Source organism: Thamnophis sirtalis, unplaced genomic scaffold (genome assembly GCF_051295495.1).
Source record: "Thamnophis sirtalis isolate CommonGarterSnake01/CBP01778 unplaced genomic scaffold, rThaSir2_p1.2 scaffold_2, whole genome shotgun sequence".
Lineage (NCBI taxonomy): Eukaryota > Metazoa > Chordata > Lepidosauria > Squamata > Natricidae > Thamnophis > Thamnophis sirtalis.
The window spans coordinates 166,238,424-166,260,902 of NW_028261382.1; the positions used below are offsets into that span (position 1 = coordinate 166,238,424).

General features: G+C 43.3%; 1 long non-coding RNA gene across 3 annotated transcripts in view; it reads right to left on the reverse strand.

Moving 5' to 3' along the window:
* LOC148049255 (uncharacterized) overlaps positions 1-22,479 on the reverse strand; it is a 302,843-nt gene that overhangs the window by 43,926 nt on the left and 236,438 nt on the right. For 2 of the 3 annotated variants that reach the window (XR_015695684.1, XR_015695685.1), the window contains exon 6: positions 10,277-10,365. The exons of the other annotated variant lie outside the window; for it this stretch is intronic. This is a non-coding gene — a long non-coding RNA (uncharacterized LOC148049255). The remainder of the gene's footprint in view (positions 1-10,276; positions 10,366-22,479) is intronic. 3 annotated transcript variants of the gene reach the window in all.

Genomic DNA, 22,479 nt, shown 5'->3' on the forward strand with positions numbered 1-22,479 from the left:
CGCGAAGCCGTTATCCGCGGAGACATAAGCGCGAAGACTAATTCGCGCCATTCGAAGCGCTAAGGAAAAATGCGACCCTACCGCGATGACATAATCGCGGAGGGCAAATCCGCGCATTCCCAAGCACTCAGTACCCTAAACCTAACCCTAACCCTAACCCTAAACCTAACCCTAACCCTAACCCTAACCCTAAACCTAACCCTAAACCTAACCCTAAAACAAACCCCTAAACCTAATCCTAACCCTTACCTTAATTGAAATCGGCTTTCTGCCGCGGCGCCGTTTTAAAGCGCCCTTCTGTTGCAGCGCTGTTGTCGTGGCGGTGATGACGCGCGATGATGACGTCACGGCTTTAGCGCCGCGATTTTATCACCGTGATTTTGACAAGCGCGGTTATAGTCGTGCCACGCCCCAGCTCAGCCAGCTGGTTGTCAGGTTTCCATGGTGCGCATGCACACTGCCCAGCTGGTCGGCAAGTTTCCAGCGCTCTGGTGTGTGTGTGTGCCTTCCATTTTGAGCACTCTGTGCCTAAAAGGTTCGCCATCGCTGCTATAGGTTATTCATGGTTTGCAAATAATACTGAGGGTTTGGACAGAGAAGATACTATACATTTAAAATCTGATTTTAGCAAATCGTAAGAAATCTCAAGAAAACAGTTTGCATCATGATTTCCAACAATCATTTCTCCTATCAGTGCCAACACCAAACTATGAGTTGAGGATGCTTGCAAAGAAATGTCAGGTTGCCTGGAGTTTATACAAAGCCTGTTGTGGGGCTTTCCATTCCTTAGTTTCTGGTGGATAGTAATGACTTCCTGCTCCAGTCAGAATGTGTTAGTTTTTTTTTTAAGGGCTCAGAATTGTTTTCATTCCTTTGGGGTGTTTTGATGTTCTCTTTTTAAATTCAGCTATCTCTATCTGTGCATGGCATTGAAAGATAAACAGAATGTGTTTTCATAAATAATAATACCAAAAGTTTCTTAGAGGAAAGGAATATGGTTGTCAGATTTTTTGCCACAAATTTTAAGTACTTTTTAAATTAAAGTTAAGAGAATATATGACAAGAGGAGAAAGAGGCAATGTTTTCTGAGTTCAGTATAGTGTCCTAGCTTTAATGGCAGGTAAATAACAATAACTATGATGTTTAGGAGAACTGTATTTCCAATATAACTTGGACTATAAGATAGATGTTACACGCAAAGCTTTCTTTTTTATAGAAGCTTTCCTTACGCCAGGGGTGGGTTTCTCGCCCCGTTCCAACTGGTTCGGTTGGAACGGGGCCGGCGGTGTCCTCGTGCATGCGCGCAGCGCACGCATGCGTACTAGCGTCTGTGCGATGCTCCAGCTGCTCCTGGAGGATCGCGCAGGCGCTGTATATGTCCTGCGCATGCATGGAAGCGCAGAACTCGTCAAAACCAGGTAAGGAACGCGGGCGGGCGGGTGGACCCTTCGCCGTTCCCGGAAGTTACTTACTTCCGGGTGCGCCAACCAACCGGTTCGCGGGGACTGCCGCGAACCGGTTGAAACCCACCCCTGCCTTACGCCCACATTGTGCCTCCTGTAAGTGTAATACTGTAGAAATAAAAGGAAGGAGGACTCACCGTAATAGTGACACATGTCTATTTCAAGACAAACGTCTTTCAAATAATTTTGAAAGAGCTTTCAAAGCATATCAAGAAACAGTAGTCACTGATCAGATCATCATCGAAAACTAGAACAAATTTTATAAAATGAAAGTGTAATCAACATAATAGCTAAAGATATATGGGAAAGCTATATTTTAACATTCTACTTACATGCAATCTGTGATTGATTTTGTGATATATCAAATATGTATTATGGTTAATGATAAAAGGTAAGAGCAAGAGTTTGTAAATGAGACAAGCAGCCAAGACTTCAAATAGATGTGGCTCTTCAGTACATTGCTAAAGGTAAAGGTTCCCCTCGTACATATGTGCTAGTCGTTCCCGACTCTAGGGGCCATTTCAAAGTTGAAGAGCTGTCCAAAGACGTCTCTGTGCTCATGTGGCTAGCATGACTGAACCTTCCCACCAAAGTTGTCCCTATTTTTCTACTTGCATTTTTACATGCTTTCCGACTGCTAGGTTGGCAGAAGCTGGGACAAGCTGGGAGCTCACTCCATTTCACGGAGGTAGGGATTCGAACCGCTGAACTGCCGACTTTTCTGATCAACAAGCTCAGGGCCTTAGGCATTGAGCCATCGTGTCCCCTTCTTCATTACATACTCTGGTTCAAATTATTTAACTCCAGACACATTATGCAAAGATCCAGCTCTCTGGAAAAGGTTGTAATGCTGGGAATAATGGAAGGAAAGAGAAAAAGTGGGCAAGCATGAGTAAAATAGATGGATTCAGTTATAGTAGCTATTGAGGCACCACTGGGAAACCTGAAATAATAGGTATGGGATAGATGATTGTGGAGGAAATCTACTTATGTGGTAGCCAGGAGTCAAATTATACATTTTGCTAACCAAAAAAAATAATTTTTGTTTTGCTCTGTTTCTCCGGATGGCAGCAGTTCCTGTTTAGAGAAGTACAAATTCTTCCTAAATAATTTCAATTATCATGAAAACAAGCCTAGCAACAAAAAAAGGTGTAACCTCCTTTCACAACCCAACATTGCATTTTCACAACCCACAAGACAATTGGACTTTCTTGGTTTTATCTTTGAAAATGTTTAGCTTCTGATTCGAGAAGCTCCCTTTTGAATGAAGCACCTTTGGGACAACCATGACTTGGCTGATTAAGACTCTCCATAGACAACAAGTGAATACTGGCAAGAAAATTAAAATCAATTATATTTAACTAATTTGATTGACTTCATTATTTGTTATTTCAGGAAGCTCAAAACAGTTAGCCCAACATCAGACCTGTTTCACACAATAAAAGAAGTATTTACTCCTTCAGGAAGAAATACCTTCCTAGAGCATGTAAAAATAAGCTTACATCTAGATGAGCTTGTTATAAATAAACAAATAAATAGAAAATAGATTTTGGTCTCTAATATTATGGTAGCACCAAAATCTATGTCTTTGAACAAGGGGTTGAGACAGCTGAAGCCCATCTATGCCTGCTTATCAGCAAACATGACCCTCAATGACAGCCTATAACAAAAACAGGCATAAAATTAGTTTCCTTCCAAAACCTGGTACAGACAGTCCTCAACTTACAACCATAATGGAGCCCAACATTTCTGTTGCTCAGTGAGACAGTTGTTAAGTGTGTTTTGCCCCATTTTATTACCCTTCTTGCCACAGTTAGGTGAATCATTAGATCTGCTGTTAAATAACACATTTGTTAAGTGAATCTGGCTTCCCCATTGACTTGTCAGAAGTTCACAAAAGGTGATCACATGATCCAGGGACACTGCAACCGTCATAAATATGAGTCCGTGACCAAGCGTCTAAATTTTGATCATGTGACCACAGGGATGCTGCAATGGTCATAAATGTGAAAACGGTCATAAGTCACTTTTCTCGGTGTCGTCCTAACTTCGAATGGTTACTAAATGGTTGTAAATCGAGGACTACCTCAATGTTCCCTCTAATTTTTTTTCAGGGTGAGCGGAAAAGTATAGTGTTTGAGCGGCACAGTTTCATGCCTGAGCACCTAAGAGAGCAACAGTTTGAACTTCTGTCTCGTCTGCTGGACATTTGCGCAACATTCCAAGCGCCAAGCACCAATTGTGAGCGAGGTTTCAGCCTGATGAATGCCAGGCATGAAAATGTGCTACTCAAACACTATACTTTTCCGCTCACCCTGAAAAAAAAAAGACTTCTGCTCAGCTTTTAGATCATTAGACTGGCTAGAGAGAGACATGGCACCAACAGGTCCTGGGTCCTGGCATTTTGCAGGCAACCTGTCCTCTCACATTCCTTTGGAATGCAACCCATCACATTTGAATTAGATTTTGCCAATTATCCTATTAAAAGATAATCCTATTATTCTAAAATATGACTAACTCGATATTAAAAATGTAAATATTTAATGCTGATAAATAATAGCAGTAATTGTTATTTAGTATGATTAAAATCAGTATTGATATATCAATATATCTATCAAAATTGACAATAAACACTAAAATAACAATACAAATATATAATGTGGAATATAAATGTAATAAATATAATATATAAATGCAACATAAATGTAATAAAATAATTTATCATGAAACTCTCCCCCTTTAAAGTAGTAAGGTCAATTAAATAGTCTAGCAAGTTTGGACAATATGCTATATGTTATGTTACTTAAGAATATATATGCCTCAGAATCAGATACAACATCCACATCATTTCCAACTGAGTCAATAAAATGATATGCCATGCCAAAACTATTTTAAATAAAGATATGAAATTAATCAAGTATTGCATTTATTTTTCAAAATGAATGTAGAATTTTTATTATTATTTAAGTTTTGTACCCTATCTTTTCTAATTAACGTTAACTTTAAAAAGATGTTACATCAGACTACAATACAAGTAATTAAATGAAGACTAAAATAAGTGTTTTGGCATATTGAGCTTTTTATCTTTCTTTCTAATATTGCTTCCTTAGTTGAGAACTTCCTCCTCAGCTTACTTACGCATTAACTGTTTGTTGCTTTTATGGCTTATTCATTCACTGCTCCATCTTCAGTTTTTTTCACAGGGGGCAGGGCTTCCTTCCTTCCTTCCTTCCTTCCTTCCTTCCTTCCTTCCTTCCTTCCTTCCTTCCTTCCTTCCCTCCCTCCCTCCCTCCCTCCACTCCTTTGGCCACCAATTTCGATCCAACTCTCTCTCTCTCTCTCTCTCTCTCTCTCTCTCTCTCTCACACACACACACACACACACACACACACACACACACAGACACGTGTTCTTTGGGGGGGGGTTGAATTACTCCGCCTCACTGCGCAAAGTCAGCTCAGCATGTGTTCGGCCCCTGCTTACGCTGAATCAAATCTGCAGCCGGCGGGACCATTTCAAAGCCGCCAGTCCTCTTGCTCCTTCTCCTTCACCGGCAAAGCAGCGGCGGTGGTGCCTCCCTCTCCGCTCGGAGCACCTCAGCTGGGCTCTGGGTTATCCCTGCCATCGCCTCCACCTCGGCCGCTTTCCTACTAGCTCCCGCGGCCTCAAAAGCACGGCAGAGGAGGAAGGGGGAGGGATAACTCGGGGGCCACCTCAGGTGCTCCGTGTGGAGAGAGAGGCAGCACTGCGGGAGCTTTGCTGGTGAAGGAGAAGAAGCAAGAGGACTGGCGGCTCATCAAAACAAGTCTGGGGAGGTCCTTTGCAGGCGGCCAGTTCTAGCTGCCTGCAAAGGACTTCCCCACGTTTGCTTTGGTAGAAAGCTCTGCGCGGCAGTTAGAAAGCTCTGCGTGGAGGTTTCTAGCGACGTGCGCGGCCGCGCACGCGCGCACCTTAGAGGGAACAGTGGACTACCTGTATTCCACTTGCCTTCCTTTCTTAAAAACAGAATAAGGTTTGTATCTACCAGACCTACCCTGTTTCCCCAAAAATAAAACAGGGTCATATTTTCTTTTCACCACCCCCCAAAAATAAGCGATTGGCCTTATTTTCGGGGAGGTCTTATTATTTTGAGGTACAGGAGGTGGTGAGCAGGGTCACCTCATGGCTGCTGCTGTGTTGCGATATTTTCAGGGAGGATTTATTTTAGCGCATGCGCTCAAAAGCCCGATTGGGCTTATTATTCGGGAAGGTCTTATTTTCGGAAAAAGCTGTCCTTTAAAGCAAAGGAAAGGGAGCCAGGGGTTCCCATGCCAGCCTCAAAACAGGCCACGGTGAAATACCATCAAACAGCCAGCTGTCCTTCGATATCCTTGGCTTCTTTAAAGAGTGCTTTCCTTCTCTAACAATCCTTTCATGAACTCGGCTCCTGCCCTGCCCTGTCTGGAAAAACAAAACCAAATGAAAGACCAAGCTAGAGTTCTTCTGCCTTCCCTCGCCCCTTCTGGGTCTCCAGAAAGAGAAAGATTAATCTACATAATGCTGAACTGAATCGCTTTAATTCCAGTCAGCTTTTATCATTCAATCACCGAGACCGCATGTGGAAAAATTCATGCTAATTCCCCTTAGCAACAGGGGCAGCCAATCGGGAGGCTCCATGCACCATGCAGCTGGCAGCCAGGATCACTCAAAGTAGGTCAGGCCTGTATTTCTAAAAATGCCACGGTCTAGTAACCCCACTGTCCCGTCTGTCAGCCCTGCCCCATAATAACCTCAATTGCTTGGCGACACAATGACATACTGCCCTGTTAAAGAGCCATCAAATCAGGCTCCTGCATTATTTTTTTACTGCAAGCCCGGCTCTTGGATGGAAGAGGCTTTGCAGGCTAGCATTAATCACACAGCCCTTTGCGTCCACTTCCATTTTGCTCGGGCAATGGATTCGACATTAATGACCAGCTGCTCGGGCTCCCGCACGCATCCCCAATGAAACCTTTCTACCCAGTTGGCTGCATAAAATAACAGCATCCCGGAGTCAGGCAGGCCCAAATCCAAAAGGGATTGGAGGAGTGGAGAATGTGGGCTTTTGTGACTCTTCAAATAATGAAAGGATCTTTAAAACCGCCCTGAGACAATCGGAGCAATTGGCTGCAAGCAACACACGGCCTTCTCCCCCACAAGAAATGTGAACGTTCCCAGCCTAAAATACACATGTTTGCACAATGCAGTTTATTTTAAGCATATTATTAAGCAGAGCCAAATAAACAAAGAGCTGAACTGAGGCTGACTTTTTTTTTTTTTTTTTTGCAGGGAATCTGGGAAACTAGAAGAGGCTCAGAGCAATTTGGGCAGCCCAGAATGGGAGAGAATCATAAACCACAGGTTGCAAAAGCTTGCAGAGGAAAATCAGGAAGGGCTGTGTGAAAGGTGTCTGGAAAAGGCCAATTGCAAATTAGGCACCTCCTACATCCTCACCACTCACTGCCTGCCTGCAGCAGGACCGCAAATGCAGGTCTGAAATAGTACTGTTAACATCCTTGCAAAGCTCCAGTCTTGCAATCTTCCCAAGGAAGCTTGGCAGGATTTGCTGTGGATTTAAAATGCTTTGCTGCAATTCACAAATTTGACCTCTTTCTTCCCCCTCTTTGGTGAAACAGAAAAGACTGATCGGAAGTCAAATCACATACCAAAGAGTATAGCTAAACAGCAGCCAAGTTCAAAACAGTAAATTTGCAAGGCAGTTCAGTCTTTTTAGTTTCTTTTCAGTTTAAACAGCACCTTTTGTATGTTTTTTTTTCAATTGTGACACATTCATGCCATCCAACCACCTGGCTGAGCTATACCAGCCAGGCTATAAGGCCAAGGTATTGGTTGAATTGAATTTGAATTGATTTTATTATATTTATATTTAGCAGTGGTTAGCAGTGATCAGTCTGCATATTTCCACCCAAATTTCTCCAGCCTCTGTGGATAACTTCACACTTAACTGCAGAACTCAGCAACCCTCACAATGTGTCTTCTATCCATTTTGAATTCTATGGACAAAACACACTCATTAATCCATTTGCTCTTGTTTTAAGCCAAGCTTGATAACCAGGTTATGCCTATCTTCTTCATTTTGTGGAACACATCATAGTTATTCTTGGAAAGATACGGTCACTGATGTAACCACCGGACTGCTAATTACAAGCTGCTGACATTCTGCTGGTCTGTGCAGCTTCGTATGAATTATGAGCGTCCCTCCTCCCTTCCCTTCCCCACCCGCACATCTTCCTTTAAAATGCCCAAGGCGGAGCTGTTATTGAAAAAGAAGAGGGTACCCAAGGCTGCAAAAGAAAATATATTTTTCCTAATTATCTTTCTTCCTCTAAGAGCAGAAAGCAGAAATTCAACCACTGGCTAAACTATACTGGAGCAGAAAGTGATTTCTAAATCATGCTAAGGACAGGCACGCTCATTCCCAAATGGCTTACATGGCTACAGAGAAATCTTGCTGGAGATGACACATTCAGAACAACTTAGGGCTGCTGGATTTAAAAACACAGCTGTGCATGCTTGCATGTGCCAAAGAGGCAGCTACTGACATTTCTGCCAAGCTTCCCCTATTTATCTGAGCTTCAAGATGAAGCTTCTAGCCTGACTTACTTTCATTTAATTTGGGCCATTACCACAGGTATGTCTTCCTGAATGACCTAGCAGGAGCTGTATTATATTATGTTATATATTATATATAAAGTAAAACTCTGTTTAAAAAGAGAGATGACTCCATTTCACCATTACTATGCTACACCAGAAATAAAACTTAGCAGTATACATTGCAGAGCACTCTCTTGCCAAAACTGAGCACTGTGCTTTTTCCCCTCCCTTTAAAACAAATTACAGGCTGACTTTGAAATGCATTAAAATGTAAATACATTACTGATTTCATCTCGGTTGAATACCAAGCCCAGTTGCCAGCTGGGCTACAAAAGTCATCTGGGATAATTTATTTTGATTAGACTGACCACACTTATATTTATAGTATGTTTTTCTTTTTACTAGACTAAGTACAGCTGTGTTTATAAAGAGTTTAAAGATGGGGGGTGAAGCCCAACATCCCTCTCTAAATCATACAGAAAATTCAAGACTAATAGGTATAAGACACACACACACACACACACAGAGGCACGCGCACACACACACAGGAGGGACACTTTACAGAATCCTGTGTGCAGAAATGCCTCGCAACTCCTATTTCTTGAAAAACATGTATACCAAAGGCAATCGAACACTGAGACTCCTTAGCCAAGCGTCTTTGAACAGAATATCTCCTAAGCATTCCGAAACCAGAAAGCTAAATTCGCAATGTACAAATACAGACATACATTGATTCTGCACACTTCTCTTTTCCCCCACAAGGTGTTTGTGTCTTTGCAACCACATACACCTTTCCTTTCCTCTGTAACAGCGTCAGGGAGTGTTCGGTCTACAATTTCAAGTCCCTGTCTCCAGGCACATTTCCGTAAATTATGCTATCACCATTGCTGGAATAAGCAGAGACCAAAGAGGACAATCAGACGGCATGCAGCTCTCCTTCTTCCTTGCCACTTGCTGGCTTCCACTCCTTTTCTCCCATGGCTGTGCTCTGACAGGCACACATACAAGGCACTTCATTTATCCATCTTCGGCACAGCTCTCCTCTGAGGTGAAACTGCATCACCACGGCTTTCCCCATAATAATCCGAATAGCAGTGGTTGAATTCTTCCTCTGGACGCATACCGTTCCATGTATGCTGCATTGCTGCCAATGCCCTCCCTACATGTACCGGATTAAGCTGGCATGGCATTTCTTTCAATGTTTGCTCCCCAAACCTTTTAACTCGCATTTTCACCATTCAGGGAGGGGGGGAAAGTAAACCGTGCATCCCCCATTTCTTCGCCTCCAGCAGCAATAACAGAATGCAGTGCCCAGATTTCATCGTGTGTCTTTCCTTTTGCGTGCTGATGAGTGATGCTCTCCTGAAACAAGCCGGGCTGAAATGCAAGCAGGCAGGCAGGCAGGCAGGCAACAGGAACCCCAGCAGCAGCAGCAGCAACAGCCACCCAGGTAAATGGGGGAAGCAGGATATGCCAAAAGTGGTGCAGCGTCATCACTCCGAGAGAAGACAAAATCGCTCCTTTCCAACAGCATGGCTCAAATCCTGCAGGAAGGAAAAAGCAGGAGTGCCCCCCCTACCCCCCCAATAGCCTCTCTAAAACGGAGGATTAAAGCAAAACCACTGCAAAATCAAGCCACTAATAAATAAAACTTTTTTTTTTATTTCTGTCATTTGGGATTGCGACTGCCTATGTTGCTGAACGCAACCGTCCAGAAATGCGCAATCTTGTTTCAAACTGCCAGAGAGAGAGCCAGGGTCACATGAGAACCGCATGACGCAGCACTGAAGTGGCCAAACTCACGTTTGGGGGGGGGGGGAAGCACAGCAGCCTCCATAGATAACGAGACCACAACTGCTCCTCTGCAGTAGCCCTAGAGAGAGAGACGGCCCCCTTAAAAAGGGCTCGACAGGGACCTACACCTCTGCACACACGGCCATGCCTGTGCGCCTATGGGTTCTGCATGCGACTGCTGAAGGGAAGGCTGCTGGGGATGCTGTTCCACAGACACAAGCTGGATGGCAGAATGTTACTTCTCGGCTGCAGTGCTCCAAGCCGATTCCACTTCAATGGATTCCTGAAAAGCCTGTTCCGAAGTGGAGAGGATGAGATGCAATCCTCCATACACACCATTAGTTCTCCGGCAAATCTCCATTTGGGCTGCCTTCTGAATAATTTACCTTTGACAAATCAGATGCTCACTTAGCCTTTTCCTGTCCCCCGTTACCACTGCATGCTGGAGCCATTATAGAAAAGAAGACTTCTCTTGCTGCAACCACAAAAAGAGAGGGAGGGAGGGAGAGGGAGAGGGGAGAGAGAGAGAGGGAGGGAGGGAGGGAGGGAGAGAGAGAAGCATTAATCATGTTATCCAAGTGCTGAGTTTAATAGAGGTTGTGCACATGGCTGAAATCTTTAATGCAAAGCTGTTATTCGGCACAAAGGCAGAGAGCTTTTTCCTATGTGTTCGTACACAGATAAATTATCTTCCTCCCACTATCATACCTATGTATGTGGAAAGGTGTTTATGAGATTATGATTTCTTTCTTCAAGTCAAGAGGGGAAGAAAAACACTCCTATCACGCCTTTTCCTGAGAAGATGTTATCTCTTATGCATTCCATAAACTGCCCCCTGAAATCCTGGGAATTCTCTGTAAATTCATGTAGGCAATGAATACGTAGCTAGCAAAAAGAGAAAAAAGCCCGACCATAATAGCCTAACTCTATTAGAGATATTCTTTTGACTTATGCCTGTAATTGAATCTGGAATTACAGTCATAAGACATTGTCGTCGTAATTTTAGGTATTACGTGGCTGGACTTGACTTTTCATCATTTTCTGTCAATAAGTGAATACGGTGGTGGTTAAGGGAATGACATAGCTGTTCAGCAAATCAATTTTCTCCAATGGGCTTTTTTCTTGAGAGACCGCCTGCTGCCAATTACCTCCGATAGACCGATCAGATCCCACAGATTAGGCCTCCTCCGAATTCCATCCGCCGGCCAATGCCGACTGGCGACTACTCGGAGGAGAGCCTTCTCTGTGGCTGCTCCGACCCTCTGGAACGAGCTCCCCATGGAGATTCGAACCCTCACCACCCTCCAGGCCTTCCGCAAAGCCCTTAAAACCTGGCTGTTTCGACAGGCCTGGGGCTAAAGAGCCCCCTCCTCGAATGATATGGTTGTTGTGTGCTTTTAAATTGTGTATTGTTATGTTCGTCTTTTTTATCCCCTGTCTGTACCCCCTTCCCTGACTTGAATTGTGAGCCGCCCTGAGTCCCCTTCGGGGAAAAGGGCAGCATATAAATGCAATAAATCCAATCCAATCTTATTTTTTTTGCCAGAAACCAGAAGTAAACCCTGGAGAAGGACTTTAAAAAAAAAAGGCACAAATTGCAGTCATGTGATTGTGGGACACTGCAAATGGCTGTAAAGGGGAGTCGATTGCCAAGGGTCCAAAATGCCATCACTTGACTGTGGCGATGGAGGGAGGATGTTGCAACTTCAAATTCAGTTTGTAAGTGGCTTTCGGGGAGTTTCTTGTCATTTCAAATGGTCCTTAAAGTGATCGGTTGTAATTCGAAGAGTATATGTATTATGCAAAATATTTTATGTAATCTTTAGGTTATGTTTGCTAATCTGAGATGCTGAATCTACCGCGCCATTTTCCATTTCTCCAAGGAATGTAACTAGATGTTATGCTTTGGCCAGTACTCTGATCAGTGGTGGGTTTCAAAAATTGTTCGAACCTACTCTGTGGCTGTGGCCTCCTTTGTGGGAGTGGCTTGCTGCCCATGTGACCGGATGGGAGTGGCTTGCTGCCCATGTGACCAGATATGAAGATGCCGATGACATTTGTCAGAACCACCTTAAATTACCTCACAAACAGCACTGGCATGCATAAGAATATGATGTAAACTTGTTTTTTAAAAGGCATCTTTGGTTTGCGTTAAAACAACTTCAACACACGCAATGTTCTGATTGCACCACAAACGCAGTAGTCATCCTTACCTTTCACAGAGGCACTGAGTTTTATAAATATGAGCATGATAGTGTAGAATAATCATATCCAAGGACCAGTGGTGGGTTTCAAAAAAATTTGGAACCTCTTCTGTAGGTGTGGCCTGCTTTCCGGGTCCACTGGTGGGACCTCTTCTAACCGGTTCGGTAGATTTGACGAACCGGTTCTACTGAATAGGTGCGAACTGGTAGGAACCCACCTCTGACTCTGATGCAAACTATGCTTTTTATTCCTGACAGCACTCAGTACCTTGCAATAAAGAAGAAGAGGGAAGCACCCAATGCAGGAAATGCTTCCTTGCATTGCTTCTTAAAGCAATGTGAATTGGCCCAGTCCAGTGGTGGGATTCAAATTTTTTTACTGCTGGTTCTGTGGGCGTAGCATGACTTGGTGGGCGTGGCTTGGTGGGCGTGGCAGGGGAAGGATATTGTAAAATCTCCTTTCCCTCCTCACTCCAAGGGAAAGTTACTGCAAAATCTCCATTTTCTCCCAATCAGCTGGGACTTGGGAGGCAGAGAATCGATGGGGGCAGGGCCAGTCTTAGGCCCAGGGTACCTGTGAGACCACCTACTGCCACCGGTAGCCTCCAACCGTCCAGTGCGATCCCACAGAGTTGGCCTCCTCAGGGTGCTGTTGGCCAGACAGTGTCGGCTAGCGACCCCCAGGGGGAGAGCCTTCTCTGTGGGAGCGCCTTCCCTCTGGAATGAGCTACCCCTGGAGATTTGTATAATCCTCGACCTCCGATCCTTCCGACGCACCCTAAAAAGTTGGCTTTTCCAGCAAGCCAGCTTGGCCTGAACAAAACAAAATAAATTATTGATCATTGTTAATTTTAATTTGAATTTTTTTAAAAAAATGTTATTGTCAATTCTAATTGGGTTTGTTTGGGATATTCTATTTATTTTTTTTAAACTTTTGTATTATGTGTTGCTTTAATGTTGTACGCCGCCCTGAGTCCTTGGGAGAAAAGCGGCATATAAATCTAATAAAACTAAACCTAATCTAAATCAGTCAGCGGTGGTATTTGCCGGTTCTCCGAACTACTCACAATTTCCACTACAGGGTTCTCCAGAACTGGTCAGAAGCTGCCGAATCCCATCTCTGGCCCAGGCCTCTGAAGACTAAATAACCTTTTCACAAATATAGTGATAGCCTCCAAAACAGGCAAAAATGAACAATGAGGAAGAGTTTTAAATTTTAAGAGTATAAGTTAATATACTTATACTGGCTTCTATTGTATGAGCTTCCATATTTATTAAGGTGTGTCCATTGGGGTTGGAGAGGAGCAATCAAATGGTGGTAATAATTTAGGAGTATCAGTATCAATAATTTAGAAGTCTTCACTTCTATGTGAACCCCCAGGAACGCTTCATAAAGCCCCTGAGAAACTAAGCCCAATCTTCCATACATGAACATACACAATGTAATTTTCCCAGTGTCTGCTCTTTCCAGAGTTATAGTGATTGCTATTTTTCCTCTAGATGCTGAATTAAGCCAAACTATTATTCATTGGATTCTTTTCCAGTTACACTCTTCTGAAATGCTTATAACATCCTCATCTATGAAATTCCTTACATTTTTTACAGTATAAATAATTACATACCGCATCTATTTTCAGGGGCAAAAGTACAGCTTTTATCATGCTGGCCTTGCTGTAAACCAGCCAGTCTTTTTTTTTTTTTTATGGTGGTCTGAATGTTTAATTCCCATTCTTTTTCTGAATTGAGGTCTTGTTTATTACGACTCAGGCCATTCCCCCTTGTAACACTTGGATGCCTGCCATGCACTATTTGTTTACAGTCACAAGCATGGAAAAATTGGCTTCCCGGCTGCACTCCCAAAGTCGAAGGTGAAGTGTCTGGCAGGTGTGAAAAAAATGCAGCTCCTTTAGTTGAAACTATGCAATGTGTCCCGTATAAGGCCCCTGTCCTAAACTAACAAAGGAAATTTGGGTTGTTGCCCAAGGTAAAATATTAACACTTTGTTGGGTTATTGCTTATGGTGCTAAACCAGTGCTCCTAAAGAAATGTACTTGGCTATCTTAGTTTTTGCTTTACATTTTTCTGCAGGACCAAGCAGAATTCTGCAAGGGACTGAAGTCATGGTAGTGGATCTGCGTACTTGAGAGACCGCCTCCTGCCAATTACCTCCTTGCGACCAATTAGATCGCATAGATTAGGCCTCCTCCGAGTTCCATCCACCAGTGAGTGTCGACTGGCAACCACGCGGAGGAGAGCCTTTTCAGTAGTAGCTCCGACCCTTTGGAACGATCTCCCCGTGGGGATTCGTACCCTCACCACCCTCCAGACCTTCCGCACAGCCCTCAAGATCTGGCTATCCCGTCAGGCCTGGGGTTAAAGATTGTAATTCGTCCCCACCCGAATGATGAATGTTGTTTCTATTTTTAATTATGTATTGTTTTTATATGTCACTGTCTGTATTCCCTTCCCCACAACTTGTAAGCCGCCCTGAGTCCCCTCAGGGAAAAGGGCGGCCTATAAATAAACTTACAAACAAATAAACAAACAATACCTCCATTAGACCGATTAGATCCCACAGATTAGGCCTCCTCCGAGTTCCATCCGCCGGCCAGTGTCGACTGGCGACTACCCGGAGGAGAGCCTTCTCTGTGGCTGCTCCGACCCTCTGGAACAAACTCCCCGTGGAGATTCGAACCCTCACCACCCTCCAGGCCTTCCGCACAGCCCTTAAAACCTGGCTGTTCCGACAGGCCTGGGGCTAAAGAGCTGTTGCCCCCGTCTCGAATGGTATGACTGTTGTGTTTTAAATTATGCATTGTTATGCTTTGTTTTTTAAACTTTTTGTCTGTATCCCCCTTCCCTGGTTTGAGTTGTGAGCCGCCCTGAGTCCCCTTCGGGGGGGAAAAGGGCGGCATATAAATACAATAAACTGAACTGAACTGAACTGAAGTCTGCAAACCTCACATTTAAATCCCTGTGAAGCCTTTTCTTCAACATTTTCTTTTTAGACTTTAAAACGACAATTTAATGTACTTAAGGGAATGGCTGGTGCCTAATATACTTATCAGTCAGAGCTTGAAATCATGAGAAATGGTAGAGACAGAACAATTAACCTATTGCAGCAGTCTATGGGCCCTCATCCACCTCTATTATCAGTTGCCATTGGGGTGACAGTGTGATCTCCATTTCAACTAACTTTTCTTTTTCACCTTTTGAGATTACTAATCTTTAGTACTTTAAATCAGGGGTCTCCAACTTCCAGGGCACGGTTTTTAGTACTAGGCTGTAGTAGCCCATTCGGAACTGGGCTGCTCAAGTGGCAGGTGTGCACGCACAGCTCCACTTGCGCAAGTGACACATGCATACACCGTTTGCACTGAACCATTCACTCTCTCCCTGCCCCCCTAGGCTGCAAAGCCAGTTTGCGCCCACTCGCCCCTGCACTTTTCTGACCTATATCTTCTCAGCTGATTCGCGTGGCAGACTGGATTTCCGCTCCTTAGCTGTGTTACTCCCCAGCAGTAACACAGAAGGTAAGTTTACTTAAACCTGTGTAAAGCGTGCGATCACCGAACCGGTTGTTAAACCGGCAAGATCCCACCACTGGATGACTTAGAATGCTGGTTAGAATAGCAGTTAGCAATAGCAGTTAGACTTATATACCGCTTCATAGGGCTTTCAGCCCTCTCTAAGCGGTTTACAGAGTCAGCATATCGCCCCCACAGTCTGGGTCCTCATTTCACCCACCTCGGAAGGATGGAAGGCTGAGTCAACCTTTGAGCCGGTGAGATTAGAACCGCCGAACTGCAGATAACAGTCAGCTGAAGTGGCCTGCAGTACTGCACCCTAACCACTGCGCCACCTCGGCTCTTAGGTGGTTAGAAGCAGACCAGAAATTAAAAGATAGGGTAATTAGGATTTAGAGGCAGCCTACAGAGGTGGAATTGGTGGGAGGGGGAGATGGGAGTCAGCATCAGCAAGCAAGGAATACTAAGCAGACCATATTGCTATACAAAGTTCAGCTGAAACCTCCAAAAAGATTTAATCATGATGAGTTAAAAAAAAACATCGCACGCAAGCCTCTTACTAGAGAGGAATTGTTTCAAAGACGGAGAGGATGTCAACAAAATTCTCAAAGGTGGAATACGATCCTCTTGCATAAATTTTGTTAAAACATAATGGAAGAGTTCTGGGTGGATTTCTTCTCTACGGTAACCCCTCCAATCTATAGCCTCCCTGGCTTCCCATATTTCAATTAAATCAGCACTGAACTGAAACGTGGATAAAATGTAATCTTATGGTACTTAGCAAAACCTCTAATTGATTTCCTGGAATTACTTAAAATAATAGCCTTATTTAATTAGTAGCATTCTGGAAGAATACTTTTAGAAAAACCTTGGGAGTTTCTTTAGACTAAAAAAAAAAAAAAAGATTGGTGTTTAACATTGAGGGGGGAAAAACCCTCTCATGCATTACACATGAGCTTGTCCAGAACAATAAAGCGAAATAATCAAATTTCAAAGAATGAACACCTTCAGTTGAACAATGCATTTATTCTGCTGCTAAATACAAATAAGAATGGTTGGGTGGGGGAACTGAAAAAGGAAACAAGATATGCATATTTATAGGTGTGTCTCCCCATCTGGGGCACAGAGCTTGAGAAAAAGCACAGAAGCAATTCTCATTAAAGATATGGATAAAAAAGAAAGAAAGTGGCAGAGGTCAGGTGCAAAATCTGAGCGCCCTACAAGGTCAGGCAGGAAAGGTCAAGAAAGGTCATCTTACATAAGCGAAATCTTAACACTGGGCTTTAAACTCCTTCCCAACCTTTTGACAGTCCAGCACAACTCAAATAACGGCAGTTCTGGTTAGTGCAAGCCAGAGATTTCTCTCATATTCAAACCATGAAACTGTGGTTTCCGATTCTTATTTAAAGAGCCATTTTAAATCGTGCCTCTTTGGTTTCAGTTTCGGGTGCAAGAAAGAAAGCAGCAAATGACTTGATTGCTTGAAGAAACCAAGAAGTGTGTGTGTGGGGGGGGGGATCAGATCAGTTTCCTACCATGAAATCTTGATTGATTCAAGTGTACTTTTGCGGATTTGGTATCAGCACCTGAGAAATGAACAGCCTCACTGTATGATTTGCCAGGGGGGGGGGGGGGGGAGTAGCAATAGCAATAGCAATAGCAGTTAGACTTATATACCGCTTCATAGGGCTTTCAGCCCTCTCTAAGCGGTTTACAGAGTCAGCATATTGCCCCCACAGTCTGGGTCCTCATTTTACCCACCTCGGAAGGATGGAAGGCTGAGTCAACCCTGAGCCAGTGAGATTTGAACAGCCGAACTGCAGAACTGAAGAACTGCAGAAAGTAAAGGTAACAGTTCCCTTGCACATATGTGCTAGTCGTTCCCAACTCGAGGAGGTGCTCATCTCCGTTTCAAAGCCAAAGAGTCAGCGCTATCCCAAGATGTCTCTGTGGTCATGTGGCTGGCATGACTAAACGCCATTAGTCATCTGTTATCTTTCCACCAAAGATGGTCTCTATTTGTTCTACATGCATTTTTACATGCTTTTGAACTGCTAGGTTGGCAGAAGCTGGGACAAGTTAACGGGAGCTCACTCCGTTACACAGAGCTAGGGATTCAAACCGCTAAACTGCCAACCTTTTTGATCAAGAAGCTCAGCGTCTTAGGCATTGAGCCATCGTGTCCCCTTCTTCATTACATACTCTGGTTCAAATTATTTAACTCCAGACACATTATGCAAAGATCCAGCTCTCTGGAAAAGGTTGTAATGCTGGGAATAATGGAAGGAAAGAGAAAAAGTGGGCAAGCATGAGTAAAATAGATGGATTCAGTTATAGTAGCTATTGAGGCACCACGGGGAAACCTGAAATAATAAGTATGGGATAGATGATTGTGGAGGAAATCTACTTAGCCACCGAGTCCCAGGAAAGAGAAGTGCAAACAATACTGCTTCAGCAGGAGCCACATTACTCAGCTTTGAAAGAACACCTTGGCTGCCCATTGGTTCTCAAGGTATTTACCTTTAAAATGTTAATGACTTCAGGCCCACATCTTAAGGAAACCTCCTTCACATACCGGCCTGCCTCAAGTTTAGGCAGGGATGTGTCTACATAAGGGTGAACCATCTGAGGATTGAGCCCTGTGGGCAATTCTAACACTCTTTTTTTTGTAGCCCCTGGAATCCTGGTGGCCACAATTACAAAAATCAGCAGGCAAAAATCAATGGAGATTATCAGTCATCCAGGTCATGGTTGTCCCAAAAATGCTTCCCCCCCCCATTTCTGTCCAGTTGCCTCTTGAAAGAGAGGGAGGGAGGGAGGGTGACCTCTAGGCTGGAGTACTGCAATGTGCTCTACATGGGGCTGCCCTTGAGGAGTATTCGGCGACTTCAGCTAGTCCAGAATGCAGCCGCGCGAGCGATTGTGGGTGCACCTCGTTTCACCCACGTAACACCTATCCTCCGCGAGCTGCGCTGGCTACCTGCCAATCTCCGGATACGCTTCAAGGTGCTACTTGCCACCTATAAAGCCCTTCATGGTAGTGGATCTGGGTACTTGAGAGACTGCCTACTGCCGATCACCTCCACACGACCCATTAGATCTCATCGTTTAGGCCTCCTCCGAATTCCATCCGCTGGCCAATGCCGACTGGCCACCACGCAGAGGAGAGCCTTCTCGGTGGTTGCCCCGACCCAATGGAACGATCTCCCTGTGGAGCTTCGTACCCTCACCACCCTCCAGACCTTCCGCACAGCCCTTTGAATCTGGCTATCCCGTCAGGCCTGGGGCTAAAGACTGTAACCCGCCCGAATGGTATGAATGTTGCGTTTTAATCATGTACTGTCTTATATGTAAAAGTCTGTCCCCCCCTTCCTTTTGATTGTGAGCCGCCTGAGTCCCCCCAGGGAAAAGGGCGGCATACAAATAAACAATCTAATCTAATCTAATCTAATCTTTGGATTAACAGGCAAAGCTTCCTACCCATTGGAAATAAAAAAACACACAAAAGCACAATACAAGCTCCAAAATGTGCTTTACAGAGTAGCTTAAAAATTGGGAATCTAATATGTGGGAGGGAAAAACAAAAACAAAAAATATTGATCCTGTCCATATTTGCTCTGCCCACTTCCTAACATCTTCATCACAGCAATCCTCCGATAAGTATAACTTGCAGAAAATAGTCTACCCCTGTTTTAGAATCCTCAAAGTGTTTAAGTGCAGGCAGTCCTCATTTAGTGACCACAATTAAGACTCACAACACTATTCCTAAGTGAAGCAGTTGCTAAATGGAAACTCAGGGCTGTACTTTCCTTTTCCCCACTTCCCCACCCTTGGGAATGCTCATCCTGGCCTTTGGGATAATTAACACAGAAGGGAAATAATGCTTGTATTTACATTCATTGGAGAGGAAGGGATTATAAAACAATAAGCAGGCATATAATTGGGAATACACCGGGCTGTTTGTGGAGCATGCTAGCTGCTGCCTGGAGCTAGTGCATTGCTTTTGGTATGTATTCCCCATTGTGGCTCTACCTATTCTCTTGTTAATCCCTTCCTCTCCAATCTCTCCTCTTGCAAGACAGTGGGAGGGAGGGAAAACAACTGATTAAGCACAGGGCAACACATACCATCTGTAATGGCAATCACATAATTCAGGGATAAGACTATCATAACTTTGATCACTGAATGAGGGAATCTGTATGCAAGGACTGCCTGTGGTTGTGTTACATACAAAGCCAAAGCAACCCTTCTCAACCTGGGAATTTAGGAAATTTCAGTGCAACTCTTCTGGAGGACACCAGACGTACAGAAGGTTGCTTGAAGAAGCAAGTGGTAACACTTAACCAAATCACTAGGAAACCTTAGGACAAGGGACAGGATTGGGAAATCAAAAATGGAAAACCACTTCAGTATTGTTGACAAAAAAAATAGCATGAATGTGTCGTTAAATCTGCTTTGCTTATTCCGATATATATTCCAATTTGCTTTGCTAACTGTCATTTTTCCTTGTCTTTAAGTCTGTAGGTGTTATTTATGATATGGCTTTGCTGTACCTATGTATGCATGTGTAGCGTGTGTGAGAGAGAGAGCGGGAGGGAGGGAGGGAGGTAGTTCTGCTTCCACTGTTTTGATGGGTGGTATAGATCAAACTTGAAGAAACAAGTAAATGGGGTATTTGTGAGTTGACAAAATATGCCAGGCTTGCACAAAAACATTTATCTGACCACATCATTTATCGTGTAAGACAAACTGCTTTTACAAAACAAGCAACTGTTTTCAGAAGCTTTTACAAATTACTGGCTGTTTGAAGCAAACTAATTATAAGTGGGAGCGACATTTCCTGGATTTAGATTTATTCTAATCCGAGCTGTTTTGTACATTAGATTTCACAACACAGCATCATGTATCTTCTATGGATGGATACGTGCAGGAGCAGGAAAATGTCAGAAGAAAGCCTTTCAGAAACCACAACTCACAATGCTAGTTGGATGGCCATATAGACCGTCTAAATAAATGAACTTAGGAAGCTTCTCAAGAAAATTAGAGAAATCAGTGGCATTAGGTCTCTTGGCTAGCGTTATCTTCCACCATTTGGATAATTCTGAGTACAAGTTCCTAATGAGTGTTAAACAAAACACTGCATTTAAAGCCATGGTGATGCAGTGGCTAGAATGCAGTGCTAAGTCAGTGCTCACTCTATGAGTTCAATTCTGAGCAGCTCAAGGTTGACTCAGCCTTCCATCCTTCCGAGCTCAGTAAAATGAGGACCCAGATTATTGGGGGAAATTTGCTTAGAGAGGTCTGTAAAGCATTGTGAAGCTGTATATAAGTCTATGTGCTAATGGTATTGCTATGTTCAGTTTATAGGCACCTCATAAACAATGGACTGGCCACCATGCAAGTTAATATTCTCAGAAATACAAAATGTCTTTCAACAGGAAAAAAAACATTGAAGACATCAAGTGTGTGCATCAACCACCAAAATGGTCACACAAGGAGAAACTTCCCACAAGCATGTTAACATATAAATCAACGGTTAATTCCTAATATACACACCAGCTCTCCAGATGTTTTTGTTGTAAAGATTCAGGACTTTTTATTTTTAAAAAACTGGTAGCCATTTCTCCATCCAAAATAGCTACAGAAGTCTAAACTGATAAAAGAATATATTTTCTGTTAAGTGTAGGCAGTTTAAGGAGAAATAACACTCCTGTTTGCTTCATATGATCTTTTTAAAGCTCTGTTCACATTGGATGGAAGGACTAATAAAGCAAAAAATAATTTTATGACCCTTGGCAGAATTGCCAAAGGGACAAGAGTGTAGAATTGCATGGAGAAACATACCGGTGTTTCATCAGAAAACAAGCATAAAGTTTTCAAAATGGATGATCTAAAGTTCCTACGTTTATTGACATGATTCCAAGAACAGGGTTTTGAAAACGAAGCTAAGAAATTCAACTGCGAGCCATAGCTCCAGCATGGCCTCCCTGAGTAGCTGGGTGTGAATAATTACCTCTTAAACTTGGCATCCATTTATATAACAGGGATAATATGTGACTCCTCCTCTCAGGAAGGAGCATCTGGCATGTTCAGAAAGTGTTTTATAAATAGTAATAGTAATCTAATCCTATGTAAATATTACAATCCCTTATCCAAATTCTGCATTACAAGAATGTTTTGGAAGGTGCCAAGACAGTTAATCAGTACTTTTGGTAGCTGTTCATATGAAATAAACTTATTTTTATAATGGAATCCACACTGACATTCTATGAAGTTTGTGGAGGGGGGACTAAAAATATTGGAGTCCGTGGTGACACTCTCAATGGGAATATACTTTAATCTCTTTATCCTCTCCCTCATCAAACCACTTGCAGGTCTGGTACCTCTAAGAACCTAATAATAAGCCTCTTGCGATGAGAGGAATAGTAGTACTCTTTTTACCTTGCCTTAGGGCACTGAATTTCTTGCAATAGCAGGGCCTCTGGTTATGAAAGATTGTAAAAGGTATCAAATACAGTGAAGCAGACTCCATGCAAAGCTTTAAACTGGTGTGAAGTAGGGCGATTTGAAGTAGTTTGTCACTCACTCTAAAAACAGCCAAGCAAGGCATCCAACTACGCCTTGTCTCTCATTCAAAGTCCTCTCCAGAACTTTGCCTCCAACACGTAGCTGAGAAATAGCATTGAAAACATTGTGCATGTGTTTGAGCAAAAGGAGAATTGGGAATAATAATTTCTCTTCCTTATAATCTTCAACAGAGTGTTTTGAATTAGTAGCATAATTATAGGGCTGGGGATGCTACTAGAATCCATTTTTGCACCCTAGGGCTGGTTTTTTGTTTTTTTTTAAGTTTGATGG